This window comes from Patella vulgata, chromosome 8 (genome assembly GCF_932274485.2).
Source record: "Patella vulgata chromosome 8, xgPatVulg1.2, whole genome shotgun sequence".
Classification (NCBI taxonomy): Eukaryota; Metazoa; Mollusca; class Gastropoda; family Patellidae; genus Patella; species Patella vulgata.
The window spans coordinates 29,094,977-29,121,504 of NC_065886.2; the positions used below are offsets into that span (position 1 = coordinate 29,094,977).

General features: G+C 37.2%; 1 pseudogene; it reads right to left on the reverse strand.

Moving 5' to 3' along the window:
- Nucleotides 1-776: 776 nt before the first annotated feature.
- On the reverse strand, nucleotides 777-24,833 carry LOC130014050 (uncharacterized; annotated as a pseudogene).
- Nucleotides 24,834-26,528: the final 1,695 nt, after the last annotated feature.

Here is a 26,528-nt window from a genome sequence, read left to right on the forward strand (position 1 = left end):
CTCCGAAATTTAATTTTGGGGAACGCTGAATATCAATAAGATCCGTACACACTAAGGACCCCAGTGCTTCAACCAGCCGCTACCATAGGGGGTGAGCAGAATGCGGGTTACAGACGGCGGCGCCGGTCTTCTGCGAGAGCGGAGGGGACGAGCTTACTGTATATTCTACCAACTATTTTTTTTTCACTTTACCCGTCTGACCGAAAAGATAGATTGCCCGAAAGTTGAGGAGGTGGGGGGGGGGGCAGCTCTTACGCCTATGGCCGCTACCGTTTTAACAAGCCAGGTTTTGGGTGGCCGCGAACAGGGGTGACGACATATTGCACCCACACTGAAGTGTGTGCTTATTGAGATGACATTAAAACATTAATATCTTAACACTTGAGTAAACATCTTTAAAGCAGTAATCTTACCTTGGCAAAACGGTCCGGTAAAAGTTGGTGGACATGTACAGGTAAAGCCACCGGGTGTTACGCTACAAGTACCACCATTTAAACAAAGCGAGAGATCACAAGGATCATCTGTAATAAATTTAAACAATTATTAGTTATGGATCGCAGAGATTGACTGTAGTAATAATAATATGATTAGTTATGGATCCCAGTGGTTGACTGTAATAAAGATTAGTTATGGTACACAGATAACGATTGCAGGAGCTGTAACTAATAACGGGTAGCAACACCCCTGAGGTTACTTACAGCTGCATATTCTTCCAACATATCCGCCAGCACATGCACAGGCAAAGTTACCAACAGAAGGCATACACGTGGCACCATTCATACACAGATTACAAAGGTTGACTGTAATAAAATAAGATATAATTGATCATTGAGTTTCAACCCAGAGAACTCGACGTATATTTATTATAAAAAGAGTTAATGAGAGATAGAGAAAGAGAGGGGGGGGGGGGGGGTAATGTCCACTCGACACAAACTAAGTCATATCAAGACTAACATATGGTTAAAATTTCTCTTGCTCGTAGGGGTCTTAAATAAGCTGTTGGAGGAAATCAGGGGTTGGACATGGGATCCCACTCCTTGTCATGTACGGACGAGGAATCGAACCCAGTACGCCACTTGATTTAATGACAGCCATTCAACCACAACCCCGGTAATTACAAGTATGTCTAGTAGAAAATAAAAAAAGTTGTATAAATTGACGAGACCACCATCGTGAAAACTTGCAAAGTGTAAAAATACATAATATCATGGTAAACAGATTACTGACAATCAGTACAACGAATGCACGGGAAATAATAGATATCAGAAACTGATTATGGCGAGGTTTTTTTTTCTGGAATACCTGTTATCACTTCTAATTTGATGAGTTCTAATCGGTTAACCTCTCTACCATGACCTTCGGCTTCTAAAATGCTAGTCTAAATTAAATGACTTGTGACGTGTGAATATATTCTGTGAGACATGATCCATTGATACCACTTCGTGAAAATTATTCGTATAAAAAATTATCATAAAATACTTCTGTTTTAAATACTAGTCTAAATCAATGCCCCACTTAGATGACTTGTGACGTGTGAATATATTCTGTGAGACATGATCCATTGATACCACGTCGTGAAAATTATTTGCATAAAAAATTATCATAAAATACTTATGTTTTAAGACATGCACGTACAAGAACCCATGACAGTTGAAATTCGAAGTAAGAGTAGGCCGTAGTCCCGCTGTACGGGTAAGATATCTGTCATAGCATACTGTATGGCGTTTGCCCGGTTTCATGAGCACAGCGAGTGCAGAAAAGCAGAAATCATTATTAATTCTAAAAATCGTTTAGTCAGCTTACAATAAGTATGAAACCATACCTCAAGTTCCAAGCTCTACTATCGAATTTTGTAATTTTTGGAACTTATCAATGACATTACAATAAACAAAGAATTAAACAAGCCCAAAGAATTGAACATAAGCCTAATTAACAAGATACAACTTCGTGTCAGCATTGAGCTTAAGATAACTGTTACTCGTCTACGTCTTGACATCATGAATTTTAGTTTGGCGAGATCAAAATTACCCTGTGCAGATTTAAAGGGAATTTATACTTGAGTGTCGTCAGAAGAATTTAAGTGAAAACATAATCCATATTTTCTGACTATGTACCTTCCGATACCCCCATTGTCATGACAATAATAACAAGGATTAAATATAAACAGAAAAAGCCACTGTAATAATCTAAAAGCTGCCTCGAAATCTGGCAAGGGCGAAAATAAAAAGCATTTTGTTGTCTTTGGAACATTGATGTATCATTGAAGTACATTACCTTCACAAGTTAATCCAACAAATCCGTCTTCACAATCACATGAGAAACCCCCTTCTTTCCGCTTACAAGCCATGTCATCTGCACATGGATTAGGGCTGCACAAATCGACTTAAAATGAAATATGAAGAAAACATCAGATCATACATGCTCCGGGAAGCCGGCATATTTAAAGACAAGCGGGATCATAGTTTTGAAACGTACCGAAAGCTGGGTTACTGATCTACAGAATTATAAGATAGAGAGGGAGATAAATGGGGTTTAACGTACACTCCACACAAACTAGGTCATTTCGGGACTACCACATGGTTTAATTTTATTTCAATAATTCGCTTACGTGTAGGGGTCTTTAGCAGTGGGAGGAAACCGGAGGATCCGGAGAAAACCTACGAGGTTGGACAGGCGACCCTACTCCTTGCCACGTACAACCGGGGATTCGAAACCACGCCAGTTGACTCATTTACAGGCCAGTGCTAACCATTCGGCCATCCATACCCCCCCCCCCGAATTATAAGATAACAACATAAAACAAGGAAATACACCAAAACAACAGATTTGTCTCAAAAAATGACAGTGATCGATAGCAGCTTATCTCAAAGGAAAACGTGCAGGTTGGCCAAATTTTTGTCTTCAAGAATTATGATCCCTATCCAGCGAAGGTAGCGGAAAACTGAATATTGATAGGATTCGTGACCAAAAATGCTTCACACCGTGGAATGCTGAATATCGATAGGACTCGTTCGCTCTTGATTTAAATTTGAAATCAATCCGTTAAAAACTATAGACTTGATCCTTTCACAAGGTTTTCGACAAAGGGGGATAATTCTGAAACTGTGGAACGCTGAATATCGAGTGGGTTCATCCTCTCATGGTTCCAATATTTAAAGTTATCCACTAAAAACATAGCCGCTATCGTTTTACACTTTTTTTCGGAAAAGGGGGCATAACCCTGTTATTAGGGTTCATCATGTCATGATCACAATGCTTCACACCCAATTTGGAAAAAAACCCTGTTGTCTCTATCGCGTCCACACGCCATAATAGGGAACGACGGCGTGACGGCATAACACGTTCACACTGAAATGTGGGCATATAAATATGCAGACATTTGATCAATTTTATTGTACTATGTCCAGCTGTACGTTTCAGTCTCATTCATGTTCAGACAACGGAAGTCGCCCATCTTGTATGAAATGCACGGAGTTTCAGTCCCATTAATGTTCAGACAAATGTTGTGTCTGCGAACGGCTATAAAAGATGATTTAATATAGGATAAAACTTACCATCACACAATTTACCAACAAATCCATCCCGGCAATGACACTTGAAACCTCCTCCTCGCTGAGGCACACACTCACCAGAATAGCATGGGTTGGGATAACATGGATCAACTACAAGAGAAACATGGACTATTTTAGTAATCATTACGTTAGATAGGCTCGACATCATAATTCAACTAAAATATAAGCGCGAAATGACATGGATGGGGATCCTCATAAACTAAAGTATATAGGTGAAATATTGTAGTAGTCATTGCAATATACAGGTGAAATATTGTAGTACATCAACTAAAGTAAAGGTGGAACGTCCAATACATCCTATTATGAACAGATAGATTTTATTAAGATTATTTACATATGAAGGAGTAATGAAAAAAGGGGTAAAAGCAAAACAGTTCTTGTATATCAGGTTAAGGTAGCAACTTTTTGAGCGCTGGCAAAAACTTTGGCATGCTAATTGTCAAAAGAACTTGCGAAGGTTCATTTTCGTTTTGCCCTTCATAAGGCCATCGTGAAGGCATCTTGTCAAATGGTGTCATCTTCGTCTTTACTTCGTCTGATCATCATGTGGACGTATATTGTCGTTTCCCCTGTCCATCCGGACGTCCGTCCACAATTTGTTCGTGGACACTCTACACGTCAAAAGTTTTATCCGATTTTGACGAAATTTGAAATATAGGGTTATCTCCCAAAGATCTCTGCTACTTTCGATATTGGCCTGTATAGTAGACTGTGGTCCAAGATCATATAAAAATAAGGTTTTTAGCTTATGGACACTCTAGAGGTCACAATCTTTCATTGGATTATGATGAAACTTGAAATGTATATTTATAACCCAAAAGATCCTGATTCCATTCGATGTTCGCAAATATCGAACCGTAACGTCATGGATTATGAACCCTGATTCTACGAAAAATCAGGTTTTTAGAATGTGGACACAATTTTTATCAGATTATGATCAGATTATGATGTTAATATGTATCACCGTTAAACGATAATGGCAGTTGAGTTCGAATTTCATGAAAATCGGACCGAAACTGCCGGACAAAATCGCCGCTCCCGTATGCAAAAAAGTGTAAAAGTATGTAATACCAAGGTTGTGGACCCTTTAGAGGTCACAAGTTTTATCCGATTTTGATGAAACTTGAAATGTACATTTATAACCCAGCAATAGCAGGGCCTTTCGATATTCTCGCATATCGAACCGTAACTTCCTGGATTATGGCCCCTGATTGTACGTAAAATCGCTTTTTAGCTGGTTCTCTGTCCATCTTTTGCAAAATGTGGGCGTATCTTGCATGGTAACCGCTTGCTCTACTTATGAAAACAATACGAAGTTAACAAGAATCTGCTCGATTGTCTAAGGAAGGCAACACTACGTGAAACCCCCCAATGTCCTCACATTGGCCTTATGAAGGGCGAAATGGGCACACGAATTCAACACGAACATGAACCATCGCAAGGTCTTTCGACAATTTTTGGCATGCCAATTTTGGGAGATTGGGACGCCCGATAAAGCATTTTTCTTAGTCGGTCTTGAGCAACTCTACAGAGCCATCGTGTGGCCGACGTTTGTCTTCGTGTTGCCTTCGTGTGTGGTTAAGGGGCCACCGTGTGATTTTCTGTAAGCATGGCACTTGCTTCGACTGTTGCTTGGCTGTAGACAAAATTCGGGGTCATCTTCGAGTAAAATTCAAAATTCCATATTCGTATGGCCATCTGGTATCAATTTCGGGACTATGTGACGCCAGCATTAATCCAATTTCCTCTACACACTTGTAATCTATTTTGACCTACAGAGCTGGGGGTTTAACGTCCACTCAACACAAACTGTTTCATTTCGGAAATAACATGGCATAATTCGATCTAACGAATACTCACCTCGTCCACATGTTTCGATATTGCGCTGTAACTGTAAGCTTGCTGCCTTTGTAAGGGAATACAACTTATTGACGATTCGAGTAGTACCCGACTCCCATTTATTCGGACGAGGCCTGGTGTATCTTTTAGATGAAATATATCTCGTGTCATATGCTTCCACGACTAATGCAGATACTGACAGCATTACAATAAGGCTTTTCAATAGAGTCATCTTGTTTTCTCGTGCTGGAAAAAGCATATGTATAAATGTTTCTAAATCTAAGTCTTATGTACCATTGAACAATTGTGTTCGCATATGATATTGATCTCTAACCAATCAAGTACTGGCACAAGCAGCTTACGGCGGTTTAATCCTAAAATATAGCAATTTATACAATATTAACATCACCATGGTTATAATTTATGTATGATGGGTGGTATGTGGAGGTGGCGTATTGCATATATGTAAAGATTTGGGTGATGTTGTGCGTGTGGGCGATGCTGGTTTAGTAGTTGGGGTGAGGTGGGGTGGGGTGATGGTGTGCGCTTGGTGGGTGAGTATGTAAGTATGCAACATGTAACATAAATTAAAATGAACTCTTCTAAAAACCAAATTAATATTCTAAACGTCTGCTTTATATTTGGCGGTTCAATAATTCATTTTAAGTAATAATAATAATAGTCTTTATTCAGATCTCACAATGAGACATAGGAATACAATTTATAAAAAAGTTAATACAGTCAATGACAGATTCTGGACAATATGCTACATTCATAATATATGTATTTTCATATATAATTAGTTATCTACATTAGACAGTTCATTTAAACTTACAATAATCGATATCAATTTACATAGGTTTTTTAAATCGACATCATGACAATTAAAAACCTCGTACATCTTTACATATAGGAAGGATATTTGTAAAAATTGTATTTTTATTCGGTCACTCTGGACAAATAGTCACTTAAAGACTGCATGAAATTCATCGCCTATTTCGTTATCTGAGCAAAGGACGCAGAGTCCATTTTCTCAGGGGATTTTTAAAAATACTCCCGACTGGAAGTTTTAACAGTACTGTGGCAATGCTGCAAATATTGGTCTTTTAACCTTAAAAAAACACCCTTTTAACCATTTACCGTCAATATTGTTGGCATGGATATTCCAAATAATAGACAAAACAGTAGAATTTAAAGTCTCTTGTTGAGATTATCGGATTTTTAACAATATATTATACATTAAACATGCAAATTTTAACTTTGATCCAGAAACTAGAAACTAACTATTCTACACTTTATAAGTACCTGCAGTGGATAAATACCCAGTTCGCTATAGATCATTACATTTTGGGTGCTGCTTTTTACTTGTAGTAAGATTTTGCAAAATCGAAGTTCAACAGAATAATGTCAGTACAACCCCAGACTTCACACCCATATAAAATCATTTGGACAACCAGGCAATTAAAAAGATGGATCTGTGTGTTTCAATATCGAGATTTAATTTTCTACCTTTTTGTAGAAGAAAAAACATTGCTGAAGATGTTTTATTATAAAATTTATACTTTGTTTTCACAAATGAACCATTGTAATTAAACATGATGCCCAAATATGTACATTCGTCACCATTGTCTAGCTCTATATCTCCAAACTTAATGGTGGGTTTGTTTCTAATTTTAACTCTAGAAAATACCATTATCTTAGTGTTTTGTGTATTTATTCCTAGCTTCCGGAGAGTGCAATTTCATACATGATATTTATCTACATCTGTTTGATGGATGTTTAACTATTTATAGTGCTGAGATAGAAAGGAGAGCAAATTTTGCAAGAAGACTGAGAACAGGGGGGGGGGGGGGTGAAAGGTTTTCACCCTGCGTAGCACTATGTGTCGCTATGCACAGTTCGGCAACTGGCTAGATGTGGAAAGTGGAAAGCCCAATTGTCAAAAAAAAACCCAAACATATCCAACGTATTGTCTCTGATTGCATTTGTAATTCATTAACTGGTTAGGACGTATCTTTAACATCTCACGTTGTGTATATCTTTTTATCAGTCCCAAAATATCGTACTATTAACAAACAAGCAGAATTTATCCTTGGCCTTAACTTAAAACTCCAATGTCCTGTTATTGTCACAATATTTCATAAACAATTTGATATATGCGTTTTAAAATAAACTCATACCATAGCTAATATACTAACAATGGAGAATAATAAGCCAAGGCCATAATATTATTACATCTGGTGTACCCCTACAGAACATTTGAACATATTTGACATATTATGCATACGACTTACACAAGACTTAGCAGATTTATACATGTTATAAATTACACGAAATAATTTACTATTAATGCCACATTCAAGAATTTGCTGCCAAAGAGGTACCCTTGGAATTCTATCAAAAGCTGAAAGGTAATCAATGAAACCTACAAACAGTCGTTTGCGATCTCTGAGATAAAGATCAGTGAGGTACTTAAATGGGAAGATATGATCTAGCGTGGAATATTTTTTACGGAATCCTGCTTGTTCCGGTCTTAGTTTGGAATTTATTTCTATGAATAGTGTTAATCTGTTGTTAATAACAGATGTGAAGAATTTACAAAAAACAACTTAAAATTGTTATTCCTCGATTGCTGTTAGCATCATCCTTGTTTTTGTAAACTGAAACTATCAATCCAGAAACCCATTCCAAGGTCTATTATTAGATTAAACAGGGATAAACTAACCTCGCTTTCCTGTAGTAACCTATCCTCGGTTTCTGGCTCAATAACGTCACTAGCTTCATTTAATGTACGGAAGTGATCATAAAAAGAATCAAGATTCACATGAGTTCTATAGAGACGTTTCTATTTTGTGTCAAACATTTCCAATATTCCAACGAGTTGTTCCTTTTCAGTCGCTTTAAATCCTGATTAAATCTTTTATTAAAAATTGAGAACGCCTTGTTTGGTTGCTTTTTTATATTTTTCACTGGCAGATTTGACTTTCTGGTAATTTACATCACTTTCGTTCAAGTTGGGGTTATTCTTTGCATGGTTTCGTCTCCGTTTTTCTTTTCGGTTTTAAAATTCGATTCACTGTTAATATTTTACTGTAGCAGTATTTCTTTCAGTAATTCCATCAGCAAAGACAGGAGCTAAATTTTGGTTCCATGAAATCTTTGTGACCTTCTTCCAGATCTTCAATTTTACAAGCTTTTCATTCCAGGTTTAAAGAGATTGGGTTATGCTTATCTGAGAATAATGGATTGCAATCACATACATTTAACTCTGTTATATTAACCATTGCTTTGGGTGTACACGAAACATAGTCTACGACAGAGGTTCCAGCACATGTAAACGATACTGTTACACCGACCGTTGGCAATCTATATGAACCTATATTTTGACACAAAAGGAGGAAACGTCACATTTGGCTAATAATGCTAGTAATAATTCAAATTCATCAACCTCGAAATTCATCCAGCCCTTGCGTTAAAATCCCCAACGAGTATAAATTATGTTCCTACTTGGAAATACTCGCGGTACAAATCTTCTATAGCATCAAGCATATTTAAGTTACTATAGCTAGTATTCACTGGAGGGATATACGCAACACATCCTATAGGTTTAAGTCCAAGCAGACTCTCGTTTAATGAAAACCAAAGTGTAGTCATTCTCCATTCTGTATACTGAAAACACACTTTTTAAAATTTCTTTCACTAACACTGAAACTCCACATGACGAATTTTTTAAAAATATTTTCTACAGTTTAAACGTGAATTGAAACGTGAATTTCAAGTGAGTCTAAGAATGAGGTTTTAGTTTTAACTAAATATAGAATGTCAAATTCAGAAATGTAACTCTCAAAGTCATTAGAAAGTAGTTTTGATTTTAATCCGCATACATTAAATGTGAGTAACTTCAGTTCATGTTGCTATGACTGGCTATCCTCTAATCGATTTCTCGAAATAATTCTACTACCTACTTTGACACTAAGTGCCGAGTTTGGCAAATGTCGAATAATTGCTCTTGAATTGGATTCGATTTTGCTCCTGATATATAAACATTTTTGAATTCACTCTTTGCCTGCTTACTTTTCTGATATACCTTCCTCTTCTTTAAATTTAACATTAATCGCTACCGCTGTTAAGTCATTGTTTTCTATCGGTTTACTATGACCATGCAGTTTCATTACTGGTTTCTAGTCTTGATAGTTTATCTTTTAACTCTTGAACATTGTTAAAAACCTGGACAATCCTAATTCTTTCTGTAGTTATATCAACTGATAATTCAACTTGTAAGACTTTCACCTTTGAGTCAATATCACCCATAATTTCAGCTTCCCAACATCCCAGCCATTTTCACTTGATTTGTTTTGACCTCAGATACAGCATCTATTAATGTTGCCATCTGTTTTGATATGGCCATTGTCTGTAGCACTGTCACTCTCCCTGACATCACTGTCATCCGTTTTATTGTCAGGTTCATGGATTTCTCCATAACTATCCCTTCCTCTCTTTGTTGGTGTGCTAGGAGTATCTTCCATTTCTGGGCAAAACAGTTTTACAATTCATTATCTCAATTATCCAAGTTTACAAATGACCATGCGTGTAATATCATGACACGGTTCACTGAATGCCAGCGAGAGAAAATAGTTTGACCCAACTGTCACTGTCCAAACATAAGTCGTTTTACATAGTATTCAGAAATATACATTTGATTTGCATCTAATTAGTTTTACCAAAACAAACTAGCAAAACTTTAGGAGGCAGAATTTAATCGGAAAGCTAAATCTGAAAATCGCGTCTGAATTTGAAATTCGGCCAAATGAACAACCACACCGTCAATGCGCCCTTCAAACTTTCATAATTATGCAATTGAATGTCACGCCACTGAATTAGTTCAATGACGGATCTTCCGATCCAACGTGCACGCGTTAACCATTCGGCCACCGGCCAACTCCCCTCGATTAAATAAAAACAAGTTTGATATTTTACATAACTGTTAACACAATCTATTAAGAATTAAAAGACGAAAAAGGTTCTGGACAAGACTTAACTATTATTTTATGTGACCGTTAACACAGTCTGTTCCATCATCGGTTACCCAGTGTACTCATTCCGTTCTACTCCACTACACCCTGGGTTAATCTATGGGGGAGACACGTTTTCAAGTTATCCGCCCTTGATGATTGTGCTATTTTTATCGACCAATCCCATCAATTGTTATTTGAAAAGGAAGTTGGCAAAGGGAAGTAACTCTCATCGGACAATGTTAGAAGTTGGCTTTTTTTTTTAAATGCGTAATCATTAACAACCAATTATATATTATGTTAATGAAGACCGGACGTTAATATAATAATGTAGGGTCATTAGTTTTATTAAGAATCGTTCGTTCGTTCGCGGAATTTTATGTCCACGTGATATCGTAGACAAGTTATTGTGAATCAAATTGCCAAGTATAAGTTCAATAATAATAAACATAACAAAATGACATATTTCAGACAAAGAACGAATAGTAATAATAATAACAAAAGTCAAACATGTAGATGTTATACATATTTGAAATCAACAACACATACTACAGATTTTGATAATACAATTAAATATAAATAAATTATAAATATATACATTATTTACATAAATCATTCAGTAAATGGACATGAATATGGTTATCTACCCTTATAAAAACGAAGGCGAAACGATTGGTTCGTAAACTGTAGCTACATTCTAGGCCAGGGCAGATAATTTGAAATCGTGGAAACCCTATGGATTAACCCAGGGTATAGTGGAGTAGAACGGAATGAGTACACTGGGTAACCGAGGATGAGTCTGTTGAGGATTAGAAGACGAAAACCCTTCTGCACAACACAGACCCGCTTGCACGTTGGGGTCTATAGCAGTGGGAGGAAACCGGAGGACCTGGAGAAAACCCACGAGGCTCCTTGCCACGTATAAGCGGGGAATCGAAACAAGTAATCTAGTAACTCGAACAGTTTATCGATAATATCAAAAGACTTTATTCAACTGAGTTGGTAATATCTCAATTTATGTCATCAAAACAAATAAACTATCTAACAATACAGAGTGGTAATGTCGTTTGAATTACCTAATGTTTAATGTACTTTACAAATATCTGGATTAAAGATTATCAATTCTGGGACACAACGGCGTAATACCATATTGTTCGCAGTGTTTTAACATAATATGCTCGCTAAAGACAACACGAGAATTATTCGATTATTGAATGAAGAACGCGTCTTAAATAATACATGTATATTTGTTTGCTAAACGTCACGAAGCAAAACTTGTATAATACAATAAAAATAAATTAATAAATTGATAAATTAATAATAATTTATTGCTACAACTGCTTTTTTATACAATGATTTTTTTGTCTCTATTAGCCTGAGGGGCGAAAAAAGTAAGCCGCTAAACCCCATTTCATTTTCAAACAGTAAGGTCGGTTACGAAGAAAAGCCCTTTAGCATCAGTGACACATCATTCCTTAAGGTGATACTGATATAGACTGAAGATAGTGTAATCGTTAACCAAAGGGCATAAGTTATTCAAGAAAACATTAATCGAATGTTCGTAAATTGGTTAACGAGATAAACGAGAAATAAAGCCACAATAACAAAATTAGTTCATCTCTTATTCTCGATAAAAGCACATTATTTGCAACATAGGCAGATCAAAGTGTTTTCTGTGTCGAGTATTTAATTGTTCTGCCATTTCTCTTCATGTCTAGAGTATAATCTTTCAACCACCAGTCCATGGCGAAAACGATGCAATAAGGTCTGACATTGAGTCAGACTGTCAGACACTGATTTCTAACTTGTCCGTGACAAGAAGAAGGTTCGCCTCTTTAACCTCGTGGGTTTTCTCAGAGACTTCTGACCCCCCCCCCCCAATCCCATTGTTGGAGAAACAACCATACAACCAGCACATTATTAAAGAAAAAATGAACGATATGTTAGTCACGGAATGACATAGTTTGTGTCGTGTAGACGTTTGATATAGAGATTTCCCTTAGTAAATTGTTTCATCGTGTCTTGTACCAGTTGAGAAACAAGCCACAGACAACAAATTCGACTACCTGCCAGTTAGTGATACCCTTACATTTTTGGCCTTGGGCGCCCAAAAGGTGGTTTTCTTTTTTCTTCTGGAATCCCACTTTATGCTAGTAAGATCGTGTGTCTTAACTTGCTATGCGTATCAAAAGAGAGTTCTTTAAGATAGTATTAGCCCCTACTGCGTTTAGAGTTCACACAGACTTATATAAACCCGCGACGGCCAGTTGCTTTTACACATTCATATACTACTAATAAATACATTCGATCATAATACTAACGGCAGCAGATTGAAGCATTCTCTGGGGTATTATTAAGAGGAGTAATAGCCCGGTGGCCGAAGGGGGGAATCGCCACCCGAGCTGTGAATTAATGAGACCAAGTTTTTCTAGACCAGTTTGTTTGCGTAGATTCCGAATCTTGGTGGTGATCAGGCGTTTAAGGGGGCGTTTTCGAGATATGGGGCGTCCAATGTCTACAATTGGGGGGAAATGTCATTATGTTGACATAAATGATTATCATGTTATATTTAAATAAAACATAAATTTCTAGGACTGTCCATTCCTAAAGAAGTGTATATAATGCCCCTGGACAACTGTTTTGATTTGTGGGGAGGTGGGGTAAAATTGGCGAGAAATGAGTTCACGATGATTTAAATGATGATTTTCTTAGAGCTCGGTAAAACATTTCTTTTTAATTCCGCTGCACATCTCTAAATATGTGTGTATAAAGCAAGGCTGACACTTGCACGATTCCGTGGCACGCATTGGCACGACTCGAGTCGTGCCAGTGCGCAAACTAGTCGTAAACTGGCGTGAAGTGTGCGTAAACCCGTCGTGACTGCGTGCCATGTCGGGACGAGAATTTTGAAATGTTCAAAATTTTGGTCACGACAAAATTTAGCGACCGGGTCGTGAACTAGGCGCAAACTGTTCGTGAACTCGTCGGGACGAGGTATAGGCATCTTCTCTTCCCTGCAATGACGACCACGATTCCGTGGCACGCATTGGCACGACTCGAGTCGTGCCAGTGCGCAAACTAGTCGTGACTGCGTGCCATGTCGGGACGAGAATTTTGAAATGTTCAAAATTTTGGTCACGACAAAATTTAGCGACCGGGTCGTGAACTATGCGCAAACTGTTCGTGAACTCGTCGGGACGAGGTATAGGCATCTTCTCTTCCCTGCAATGATTGTGTCTCTGACATTCAGCATGTTGTCTCTTCCACAGCCAATCCAAAAATGACCAGGGGTTGGGGAGGCCCCCTTTTTATATGGCACGACACCGTCCGAATTGCGCAAACTCGTCGTGCAAATGCGGGAAGTGCGTAAACAATGCGCAAACTCGTCGTGCCAGTTCGTGTTAATGTGGACACTGATGGGCACGCATTCGTGAACTCGTCGTGAACTATGCGTGAACTAGTCGTGAACAGTGCGGGAGCCTCCCAGTTCGTGCCCCAAAATGGCACGACTTGCCACGACAAAATCGGGGGGGGGGGGAATGTAATTTTGCGGAGAGAAACCATGTGGTTCAAAATTGACCTGAAAAGTGTTTTCTCGTTAGCTTTTTCATTAAAACACAGATGCTATTTCGTTTCGATTTTAAGTTCAAAATGTCGTTTTAGTTGTCTTCACAACACTGGGATCTGGAAGAGTTGTTATATAACAGGCGGTCTAGTTGATGTGACGAATTAGCTAATGAAGCCGTCTGTTACGGCGAGTTCTTGGAACTGTCGGTAAACCCCTATAGAAACGTCAACGCTGATTGATTAATCAATGTCTGACGTCATAGGTCAAACGCCGCTCGTATGACCCTTTCGCAGCCTCCCAGTACAATGGACCAGATCTTCATGTAGTGTAGGCCATCGAAAGTATAAAACAATGAAACGAAATATACATCTGTATTTTAATCAGATTGTTTTTTCGTTCAGTACCAATTTCGTCATTCCAAATATTAAATTATAATGGTACTTTGCAAGAGATCTGGAAATGTACATAAAAACACAGTAAATCAGAGACATGTTTAGATATTAGTTTATTCTTAGTCTTCATCAGAAGATTCAAAATCAAAGTTCATAATATGAGCGGGATAGATATCTTCTTGATGACTAATCAACAGCTCCCATAATCCTTTGGATATGCTTCAGATACCCATTCACATTGTAAATCTTCATTCCAGCCTTGTATCGCAGGATCATCGTGTTCGATCATATTGTTGCAACATAATTGTTGCGTTTAATGTGCAGCAAAAGACTACTCAGGCAAGATGGTAATAAAGAAAAAAAAAGTTTCTTATTTTTGATCACAATTAAAATTCCTCCAGAAAATCTTTCTTCTAGTGTCATCTAATCTACTGATGTAAGTCGCCTTTGGCCGTACATGGTACAAACATTTTTTTCTAAACCAGAAATTACGTCATCAGAAACATCATTTGCCTGTCCCAGCTCTTTAAAATTTATTAGAAAGTTGGAAAAAGAAAGGCAGATAGTCATTACCATCGAAAGCATGTAGGCCAAGATATTCTCGACACTTCAATACTAATCTAGATTGGATCAAAATATATATCAAGATTCGTACAACAAACCACGAGAACACCAAAATAGCTTACCTTCGCACTGCAAATTAATGAAGGCACTGAAACAAATTGTAATTTGCGTTCTTGCGCGGGCGAAATAGACATCCCAATCATTCTCCTCGCAAACAATAATCCAACTGTACACATTTTTATCGATGATGAAACGGGCAAAGGTAGAAAATATCGCGGAAGGCGACTTACATCAGTAGATGACGTTAGAAAAAAAAGATTCTGGGTGAAAAAAATAACAGACCTTTCTTTATTACCACCTTGCCGTATTATAGTGGTCTTTTGCTGCATGGCTGGAATGAAGATTAACAATGTGAATTGGTATCTGAAGCATATCTAAAAGATATGTGAGCTGTTGGTCAGCAACCAAGAAGATATTTATCCAGCTCATATTATGAACTATGATTTTGAATCCTCTGATTGCTGACTGGTCACGGTTTCAATGGTATGCACACTGGTGGTATGAGACCGTTATTTAGAAACAAAGGACAAGGCAGGAGTAGTCACATCCATCCAGAAACTTCACATGATCCGTTTCGCTTAGATCCTGGAAGAAGACCCCGTATGTTGTAGTAGCCGACGTAGTGAGCGATAAGAACGTTTCAACAAGATGTAAAAAATCGCTTACAGAACTTTTAGGAAATGTAGGTCTTGAAAAACCTCACAATGTAGGCTAATATGATTAGTGGCATGCTCAAACTTTTGCAGAATTGAAATAACATCGTCGTAATGATAAAACGTCACAGCACAAGTCATACATGACAAATAATTCAAACATCTATTTATATACACATTACATGGAATCAACGCATTCGTTCCGATTTGATCATCGATATCAGTTTGTGGGAACAATTTCAATTACAAAACGCCATTGTATATACCAATTAACACAGTTATATCTTTAATGAATATAATAATTCATTATAATAATTTGAATAATCCAAATGTAACATACAAGTGTTTAGTCGTGAAAGTAGTCTCGAAAATAAATTGTGAACGCAGATTCGTACTCTTCGATAGGGTATAGTATAAAATTTTGTCCGCCATCTTGGCTTTCCACAATTTTGGATAAAGCTACGTTCGTTTTCACGTCAGAACTGAACTCAAAAATTCAAAACCCAATAAAAACCGAAGGATTTGAGACATCTATGACGCCTTAAAATAACGTATACATATAATGAACAACGAGATTCATCGAGGGTCTAAATGCGAACTTATAACTGGCTATTACATATCTTTTCTTTTAGCTTATTGATTGGCGTTTTACTGCCTCTATGTACATACTGAGAGAATTCTAAGCTATGCGTGAACTATAGATTGATGTTATAAGAGTTTATTTTCGGTGGGGGAGGGGACGAATGTTGAAGCGTGCACGTTGGGTCACAAGGTCTGTCATTGAGTCAAATAGCGTGGTTTCGAAGACACCTAAGCGCAAGCGTAATATTGAAACAAAATCGAACCATATGTTAGTCTCGAAATAACCCCTCTCTCTCTCTCTCTCTGCGATTCATACCATTATGGTGCGTTGGGTTGCCGAATGGTTAGCCCATGCGTGTTGTATTATAAGGTATGTCATTGAGTCAACTGGTGTGGTTTCGATTCCCCGGATTTTTTCGCTGGGTTCTCCGGTTTCCATCCACTACGAAAGACCCCTACGCGGAAGCGAATTAATGAAATAAATTGAACCGTGTGTTAGTCCCGAAATGGCCTAGTTTGTGTCGACTCTCTTTAAGACTTATGGCAAGATTTTACTCTTTATTTGCAATGGTCAAAGTGAAGTTATGTAATGTATTTTGTACCCCGTGAACAGTCCATTTGCTAATTACACTATTTTGCCTATACCTTTTTGTCAAGACTTGTTTTAAAGGATTGTTCGTACTTGGTTTTATTTTAGTTCTAAATTTCATTTCAAATACAAAATATCATAACTATGTCTAATATTCAATAGCCAACGGGCGGTGTCATTTGTAGGTAACCAATATATTTGTAATAACAAAAAGTATGCATCAAATTATCGGATTCCTTGCGGTGAAAATTATACTGGTGATAACTTTCAAATTCTTCGATAAAGGGTATAAAATATTGTTTGATCAATTGATCCAGTCCAATAAATAATATATAAATAAATTCCTATGATCAGCCACAGGGGGTAATGAAAAGATAAATAATGTTAGTTTATTTAAATCAGAATGTAATAAACAAATTGCTGACGTGTCGCACAACCTACATCATGGTTTGCGGTAGTCATTTATTCAAAGAAAACACGCACTCGTGTCATACCCATCCACACACACCCATACCCACATCTGATCCCATTTGAGGAAATTGTTTTAAGATGAAGAGACCAATGAGCATATCAGACCTTGGAGGACCTCCTCTGAATGACAAGCTTATCGATCTACCGAAAGAGTAGTTACTTATTTTACTTATATGTTCACCATCTATCCCTTCTGTGCAGATATTTTTTAATGCAAGAAAGCCCTTTAGTTGACCTTACGAGGGTTTTTTTTTAAGAATGGACCGTTTGTAAATGTTGAGTGCTATTCATCCCTCCTTAAGAGGATAAAATGGGTTGTCTGCCCTTACACCACAGTTGAAGAGCAGACTTTCAAAAACAGCATAAGTGCAAAATTATAATACCCTCCTCCAACAACACGCCATTTCATATTATTTTTTGTTGCTCTGTTTAATATTCAAAGATCGACTATGATTCATGCAAGTTGTGACGGCTCCCTATTTCCAAGATCAATCTCTGTTGAACTTTACATAACATCATCTAAGCAAGTGTAAAGCATACAAAATATTTTCCTACTGGGGTAAATGCTCCGAAATGCCTGTTTGCAACACTAGACATTTTTACGCATAACATGTAACTGCCAAATGCAACAGCATAGGTGAGTCACGAGAAAATGGAATAATTTTATCAGGACTTCTGAACAGAGTTGATTAAAGTTTTACACTGTGATCCACACAACTGCAGCCCCTAGTTTAACTGAATGTGGAGAGCCATGATGTCCAAGTGGGTAAGATGCTAACTCGATAAGCCGGGAGGTCGCAGGTTCGATCCCGATGTTCTTTGGGATTTATGGCTGGCTTTCCCTTGTTAGTGGTGCAGGATGGAGGGCTTGGCAAGGACCGTTGTCTAGTTGTTAGGATGGGGTTAGAAACAGAAGTCCTGTGCATGTAAAAGATCCATTGACATTTAGAATTCAACATAAGAACAGTCGAACAAAAATACACAATAACAAAAACTACAGTTGAACATGGTTTTATTTTGAGAGTGCCTTCATTTTATGCCTTTTGATTCTCTGAACATCAGAATTTATTTTGGTTTTTTATTTTAATATAAGGGATATCTTTAAGCAATGAGTGTTCGTTTTTCATTCTTAAAATTTCGTTTTTCTTCATCATTTTTCAAACTCGAGAAATGTGCAAACCAATGGTTTCATTGTACGCATTTCTGTCCACTCAACTGCAATGAACAAAATGATTAATTACTAATAATTGTCTTGCCATTCATTAATCTCTTGGCAGCCACTTTGGCCCAACGAGTAAATATCTCGCTGACTAACCAGATCTTGGCGTGGTTTTCCCTTGTTAGTAATGCAGTGCGGAGGCTTTGGCAAGAAACGGCATCTATTTGTTCGGATAGTGTGAAAATATGAAGTCATGTGTACATGTTGCCTGCAATATAAAGAACACTTGCCAGTTGGAATTAGAAATATGAGTAGGTAGAAGTGGCACTATCTGGGCAACATTTACCTCAGCACATTGCATGCCTGTCGTCATTAATCGTGCAGAAAAGATGTCTTATCCCCATTTCAATTCCATTGATTTAGCAATTCTTCAGAAAAAAATCATGATGTTAAAAAAAAAAGCTTACTTCACAACATTACTACCAGTACTTGATTTAGTTTTTTTTTGCTGGATCCTGCTACAATTTTTTAAAAAAGAGGTCATATAGAAACAAATGATATGAAATGGAATTTAACGTCCGACTGGGCTAATGAAAACGGGCATACGCCATACAGTGTGCGGCCATGAGGGAAATTGTGCACAGACAGCAGCACTATGGCCTACTCTTATATCGAATTCCAACTGCCAAGGGATCTTTTACACGCACGCCAATGTAAACACGGGATGTTGTTTTTTGTCTCATCTGAACAACTAGACAGTGGTCATTTGCAGTGACAGGGAGAAGCCATGTCGGAAAATCCTGATGAACTTTCTCAGCCTACATCAGGATTGAACCAGCATCTTACTCACTTAGCCACCGTGGATCCCATATATTAGCAAGAGGTTGTAATACAAGATATGCCCATAGTATGCAAGACATAGGCGGAGAAATGAGAAAATGTGTAAGGTCTTGGGAAAATGGAATGAGGCGATTTAAAATCCACTCAATGCTCATTGTATTGTAAGGAAAGTTAATACATGTCTGGGAATAGACTTGGAGAAGCCTTGTAATGAGAATTAACACCTTGCTTTTCTTCACGGTATCATGGCCAATGAAAACAGACATGCATTATGTGGTAAGATGAAAATTCTGTCCTCATAGCAGTGCTACGGCCTACTCTTATTACAATTTTCAACTGTTTGGGCTTTTAAATGTGCTGCAAATGGTAAGCACTGGACCTTAATTATTCATCTAATCAGAACTAGACACGTTTCCTTGCTAGGCCTTCTGTCCTGCTACCCTGACAAAAAGAAATCGATCTGAAAAATCCAAAAGGAATTTTCTCGGCCGATCTAGCAAGCAAGCATGACTCTTCATGATTCAGAGAAACTTTCAAGGAATAAAATATTACAAGTTTCTTCTCACCTTCAACTGTATCGACAATCTTTCTTTTCTTGTTAGTTTTATTCAACATAGACTCATCAATAGCCTTTCGTTCCTCGCTGGCCTTATTTAAGAAATTAAACTCATCAGCTAAGTAAAAAAAAAGAAATATATGTAAAAAGGAAAAAAATTAAAGCACTTTATAAAGGTATGAAAAATCCTATTTTAAATAAAAACACCCGGTAAGGAATTTAATTATCATTTCCTATACTTATAAAATTTGAATGTTATTTATTTCAACATCATGGCAGAGAGCCAATAGATGGAAAAACAACCATTTGTAACTTTACAAATAAAACAATAAGTAAGTGTATGATGTAACTTACACATATCCGTACGTTTTTCATCTTCTATATATGGCAAATCCTCAAAAGTCTCTTCAGTCAAAAATTCTGAAAATTTAAAGACAAATTTATAAGCTATTTTCTGATCTACATATTATTCTCAAAATCAACCCAGCAATCTTAACTGCATTTACATGTGGACATGAAATACGTTAAACATTCTCTGACTTAGAGGATTAAAGAGGATATTATCTGAAGTCTGTGTACTCAGTGCTTCTATATTCTCTAGCTTTGAGGAATAAAGAGTTTCTCTAGCTTAGAGGATATCCTCCTAAAGTCCACTCACTTTAACATTCAATTGGTGATAATGTTTTTTGGCCATATCTTTTTGTTCTAATAAGGAAAGAGGCTTCCTATTTGATCTATCGCCTAGATTATGTTAAGACACCCTCCAGTGTGAAATGTCAGCCGTCTGGCTTTCATTGATTTAAAAGGGATCCCCTTGTCTATAAAAGTAGACAATAGTGCTGCTATTTGGGCAAATTTGCTCTCATAGCACACTGCATGGTGTATGCCTGTCTTCATTAGCCCAGTAGGAGCAGAAGGCTAGGACGTTAAACCCCCATTTCATTTCTTACATTCATTTTTTGATTAATTATTCAAATGAATTTAGTGACTTAAGTTTCAAATGCTAGAATGGTGTTTCGTAAAAAAGTAACAAAAAGACAATCTATCTTAGCACTAACTGAACTTTCAATATCTATCTCATCGATAGTCTTTCCACTATATTTTGTCAGGCCTCCAGACTCGGCCAACAACAATAGCTTGGCAATTTTAGTCTTCTCGACTGTTGAAGACATAACTCTATAACAGTTCTTGTGTACATTAATGTTATGTCTAAGATGGTTTGTTATCCACGACAATTGGTTCTCTGAAACATTGACTACCTGTAAAAGTGAAAAATAAATGAATAGCAAATCAAACATTAAATTTTTTTTGAAAATGGTCAGATATTAAAAACTCCCTTGTTGAGAGAGTAGTCTTGGAAAAGTTGCCAAAAATAATTCAGTATTGTTCTGCCATAAGTATGGTGTTATACAATAAACTTTTCTGAAGTTTTTCTTCCCCAGCCTAACCGAAGTCAAGGGCTTTATCTTGCTACAAACCGTCTATGTTTACATGTACGCAAAATGAGAATATCCCAGAATTCCCATAAGAAAAACTTTCGGAAGAATAACCCCAAATTCCCCTGTATATATTCCAAGCCGCCCCACTGTGAGACCTCAAGTTATTCCGGGCATAGAACATACCCCAAAGATCAAAGAGATTCACCGTTACAGGTTTATAATGACAGAGAAAATTATATTATTGCATCGCATCAATTAGCGGATTTGAGACAAAATGATAGCGGAATGTATTTTAGGGCTCTGTGCATGGAATACCTAAACGCGTTTTAATCAAATTCTGAACATACTGCCGATCCGACTTAGGCGAAGGAAAAAAGCCCGAATTAGATCAAATGGACCGAACATTTGGATCCGAGTTGAGCAAAGATCCGACATGGGAAATCCGAGTTACGCGCAGAAATTTAATAAGAAAAACATGCAGGATCAATGGGTCCAAACGATTTTATCCGAGTTGAGCGAAGTGTACTGTAGTTTATCTGAACTTTACTCCTTCAATATAAACTCACAGATGCAAACAGTAGTCAATCATATTTTTCTAAGTATCTACAGAAAATCCAGTCTTCTCTGTGTTGATGAATTGACCAATTACAAACAGTTTGATCTTGCATGGAATGATCCCAATTAAAAGACTATATACTAACTTGACATTCAGATCTGCTTCAAATATACTTACTTGGGTTGTTGTAGCAATATACTTTCTCAGCAAAGTTGATTTAATTAGCTTAGGATTTTCAAGTTTCAGGTCCTTCATTACGTTTTCTAAAGCATCATAAGCTCTAACAGCACCCGTCCCTGGACAATAAAAAATTTCAATAATTTACTATCGCGTAAGGGTTTTTAGCAGCGGGAGGACCCGGGGAATACCCACGAGGTTGGACAAGCTTGTATATAGGGGTCTTTTGATGAGAGAGGAAACCGGAGGACCCAGAAAAAGTCCCATAGGTTTGGCAGATGACACCCTGCTCTTCACCACGTACACTTTACAGATTGAAACCTTGTCACACCCTGTATACTACTATGCTCCATTCACTTGATTTGATATTTATTTTTTTTTCTATGTCTATATTCTGTCTTGTCCGTAGGTATATCTTGTAGATATTTGTTTTGTGTGTAGTGCGGTCCTCCTGCACTAATTATTGTAAGTTATTTTCTTACATAATGATTGTTACATACCATAATTGGCATAAAGAAAGGGACTGTCGGCAACGTCGACAGAATTTCTGACTCCATCATCGGCAAGCATGTCCATTAAAAACTTACATTCCTTTGGAACCAGGACTGGTACCTTTCGACCCCTTTTCCTCTAATATTGACCACATCATATAATTTGCAGAGTTCTCTTTCTAATGGCGTTAAATGTTTGGTGAAATCTTTAAAGTCAGCATCAGCCTTTCTTTGCTTGTACCGTCTTCATTAGCCCAGTTAAGGAGCAGAACAGTAGGACGTTAAACCCCATTTCATTTCATTTTTTTCTTTGCTTGTAACATTCAACACTACAAAGAAATTTACAGTTCATTATTTTAAAGAAATTAGAATTTTAATGAATGTTTTTTTTTTATCTTTTGTGTATTTATAAAAGTAATATCTAAACAGACACCTGCTTTGCTGTTATTTAGTTTATAGTAAGGAGTTGTGTATATGAAATTGAACTTGGGTCAATCTATAACTAAATGCTGGTGTACTTACATGTGACATAGACAGGGAAGGTGCAAGTAAAACTATTGCAATAAAAAAATAGCGGCTGCCAGGCAAGATACGCCCACATTTTGCAAGAGATGTATAGAGAACAGGCTAAACAAAAAGCGATTTTTCGTACAATCAGTGGCCATAATTCAAGAAGTTAAAGTCCAATATGTGCGAATATCGACAGGAACCGAGATTATTGGGTTATCAACTTACATTTCAAGTTTCATCAAAATCAGAAGAAAATTGTGACTTCTAGAGGGTCCACAATCTTGATATATCATATTTTTACGCTATTTGAGTACGAGGGGCGACCATTTTGTCTGTTAGTTTTGGTCTGATTTTTACGAAATTCGAACTCAACCATCCTTTGGGTGTAATGGTGATATATTCAAACGTTTTTTAAATTGGAAAAAAGTATGACCGCTATAGGGTCCACAAGCTAAAAACGCGATTTTTCGTACAATCAGGGGCCATAATTCAGGGAGTTACGATCCGATATGCGCGAATATCGAAAGGAACCTAGATCTTTGGGTTATAAACTTACATTTCAGTTTCATCAAAATCAAAAGAAAATTGTGACCTCTAAAGGGTCCACAACCTTGATATACCATATTTTTACGCTATTTGAGAACGATGGGCGGCCATTTTGTCTGTCAGTTTTGGGCCGATTTTCACAAACCTATATTTCGAGTTTCGTCAAAATCGGATAAGAATTGTGACATGTAAAGTGTCCACAAACAAATTGTGGACGGACGGACAGGGGCGACGACAATATACGTCCGCATGAAAATGTAGGCGTATAAAAATACACTGAAAATATTCTAATTGTTGAAATAAAGACAGTTAATATATATTTACACATACCTCATCGCTTCCAACTCTCCCGGTCTGCGTTTGTTAAATGTAAGAAGTCTTGTCCCCACTAACTCAACAGCCGTCTGTAGGATGCGCTATCTTTAATTACTTGGTTTTTGGACATTGCTTTTTTTAAATAATCAGCAAGCTTGCTTAGGTCTTCTCCACTGGGTTAAGATACCACTTTGTTAAATTCTTTCATTCCAATTTTTCTTTCACAGCTTGGTGAAGTTCTTCGCCTCTCTGACCTGTACATCATTTTTTGTAACTATACCGTTTGTTTCCTTGATGTCTGACATTTTCTGAATATCGTGACCTAACTTTAAATCTGTTGATGGCTTGTCGAGATTTTTTTTCCCCACCCCCAAATTTAATGGTACCTTCAATTACTGTTTCATACATTTCTGGGCATAAGAATTCATTCATACTTATTTTAGTTGCATTTATTTTTTATAGTTCTATTAATAGGCGAGCTGCTGCCCGCATACGGGTGCTGGTGTAGGTAGCTCTTCTCAGTTTGTTTTTGCAGCTTTTCCGGAGCCACATGTTTCCAAGCTCTGAAATCAGTGGGTCTGACGTTGCAACTTTACCACATTCATCTTGCACCATGGTTGTAAGTACTTCTTTACTCAGTGAATTTGATGCACCCTCATAATAACCCATCAGAATTTTACTCTTGGTTTTTAAGCTTCCTTTACTTTCTATTTTCTAGCTTTTGGCAATTCATCTATATCTGTGCTTTGACTGATCTGTTATCTATCCAAGGCAGTTAGGACATGGTCCAAAATCTGATAAGTGATAGAAACTCTTTCTTGTTGGTCTCCTCAAGGGGGTAATTTCCCCTTTACCACCAATTTTTACTTCCATGTTGTGCTTATGATTTCCCTTATTTCTGAGAATCTGTAACTTTCTGTGTCTTATGCCATTCTTCTCTTTTCGAACATCAACACTGTCAGTTTGGTTTTTTTAATCTCCATTAAATCAGATATTTCCTTTTTATCACTATGCATCCTTTCTAGATGGTCAACTGATTTACAAACCAGCACACCACAATACAGGCAACAGTGCTTGTTACTGAAAACCCTATCACTCTTTTTGAACTGTCCATTTTTTCCAACAGTTGATTTCTGGGTACCTCTAATGAAAACTTCTTTATGATCTTTGAGGAAAATTATGTGATCATCCTCAATTCTTTTTCGGAAAGCACCAATATCAAATACTGGGATAACATCACTGTCTTCGGATGCAGAATCACTTACAGGTGAATAATCACTATCTGCCTTTGAGTCCTCATTATAATCACTTTCTGGGTTTGTTGACGGCCATGTACCAAGACTACCTTCTGAATGAGAATCTGAATCTGATATTCTTGGGTCCAATCCTGGATTTGTTTCGCCTGAACAAGGAATATATATGGACGGGAAGTTCTGGCTTGGAAAAAATAATATCATCATTCTCCCCTTGACATTAAACATCTGCTTGCTCAACAGATTGACACACAAAGTTTGGATTTGACTGAATGACATCATCATCTAGCGGATCAGTAGATTGTAGCAGAGTGATTGGGGTTGAATGAATGACACAGAGTCTATGTCTGGAAAATGGCATATGGATGGGATGTTCTGGCTTTCATCCTCATCATCCTCCCCTTGACATGATACATCTGCTTGATTGACAGGTTGGGGCGCAGAGTTGTGGTCTGAATGAATGACATCACCACCATCATCATCTAGTGGCCCAGTTGATTGTGGCAAAAGTTTTTGGTTGAACAAATGACATCATCATCAGCTTCTGCAGATTGCTTAGTAGATTGTGGCACAGGGTTCAGACTCGAACTGATATCATTGTTATGCTTTGTACATGATACATCTGCTTGTTTAGTTGATTGTGGCACAGAGTTCTTAGTTGAATGAGTAACATTATTTTCATCTAAATTGTTGAAATCTTCAAGAAATTTTGCATGCAAGTGCCTCAGATGTTTACGTTTAAGTTTCCCTGAAAAAGAAACACAAAATAAAATGCATGTTATTATATTCATATTCAACATTGCTAATTACAAAATATTACAGTATGTGAGCCCAGCATATTAATGTGGATTAAGTCATTGGAAATTTGATATTTTTGAAAAAATGCAAATGGGGCACAGAGTCTTTAAAGATACATTATGTAAGATTTATGTAAAGAGCCAGCCATTCTTGCTATATATAACAGTTTGAAAATAGTAATGTAAAATGATTAATTTGAAAATTTCATTTAAATTACTCTATTGCGGGCGAAGATGTCAGCCTTTGAAGGTTTGACAAGACGTGTGCAATAATTGCAACCACCGTACGAAGCTAAGTGTTGTTCCTTCATTGTTAAATTAAACCAAAATATGGCCAAACCGTTCAAATCTATTTAATATCGGAGGAATTGGATGCCTTCGAGAGATGATTATGGCCTGGATCAGTTTATTAATGTCTAATTAATAATTTAAATAACATTTCAGGCCTAAAGAAAGACCTGCAATAGGCAGATTTAGCTCTTACATAATGTATGTTTAATGATAAGACATGAAAAATCAGCTGAACTGTAAAGAAAGAAACTGTAACATCAACAACTAACAACAAAATTAAAAACATCAGTCCTTAT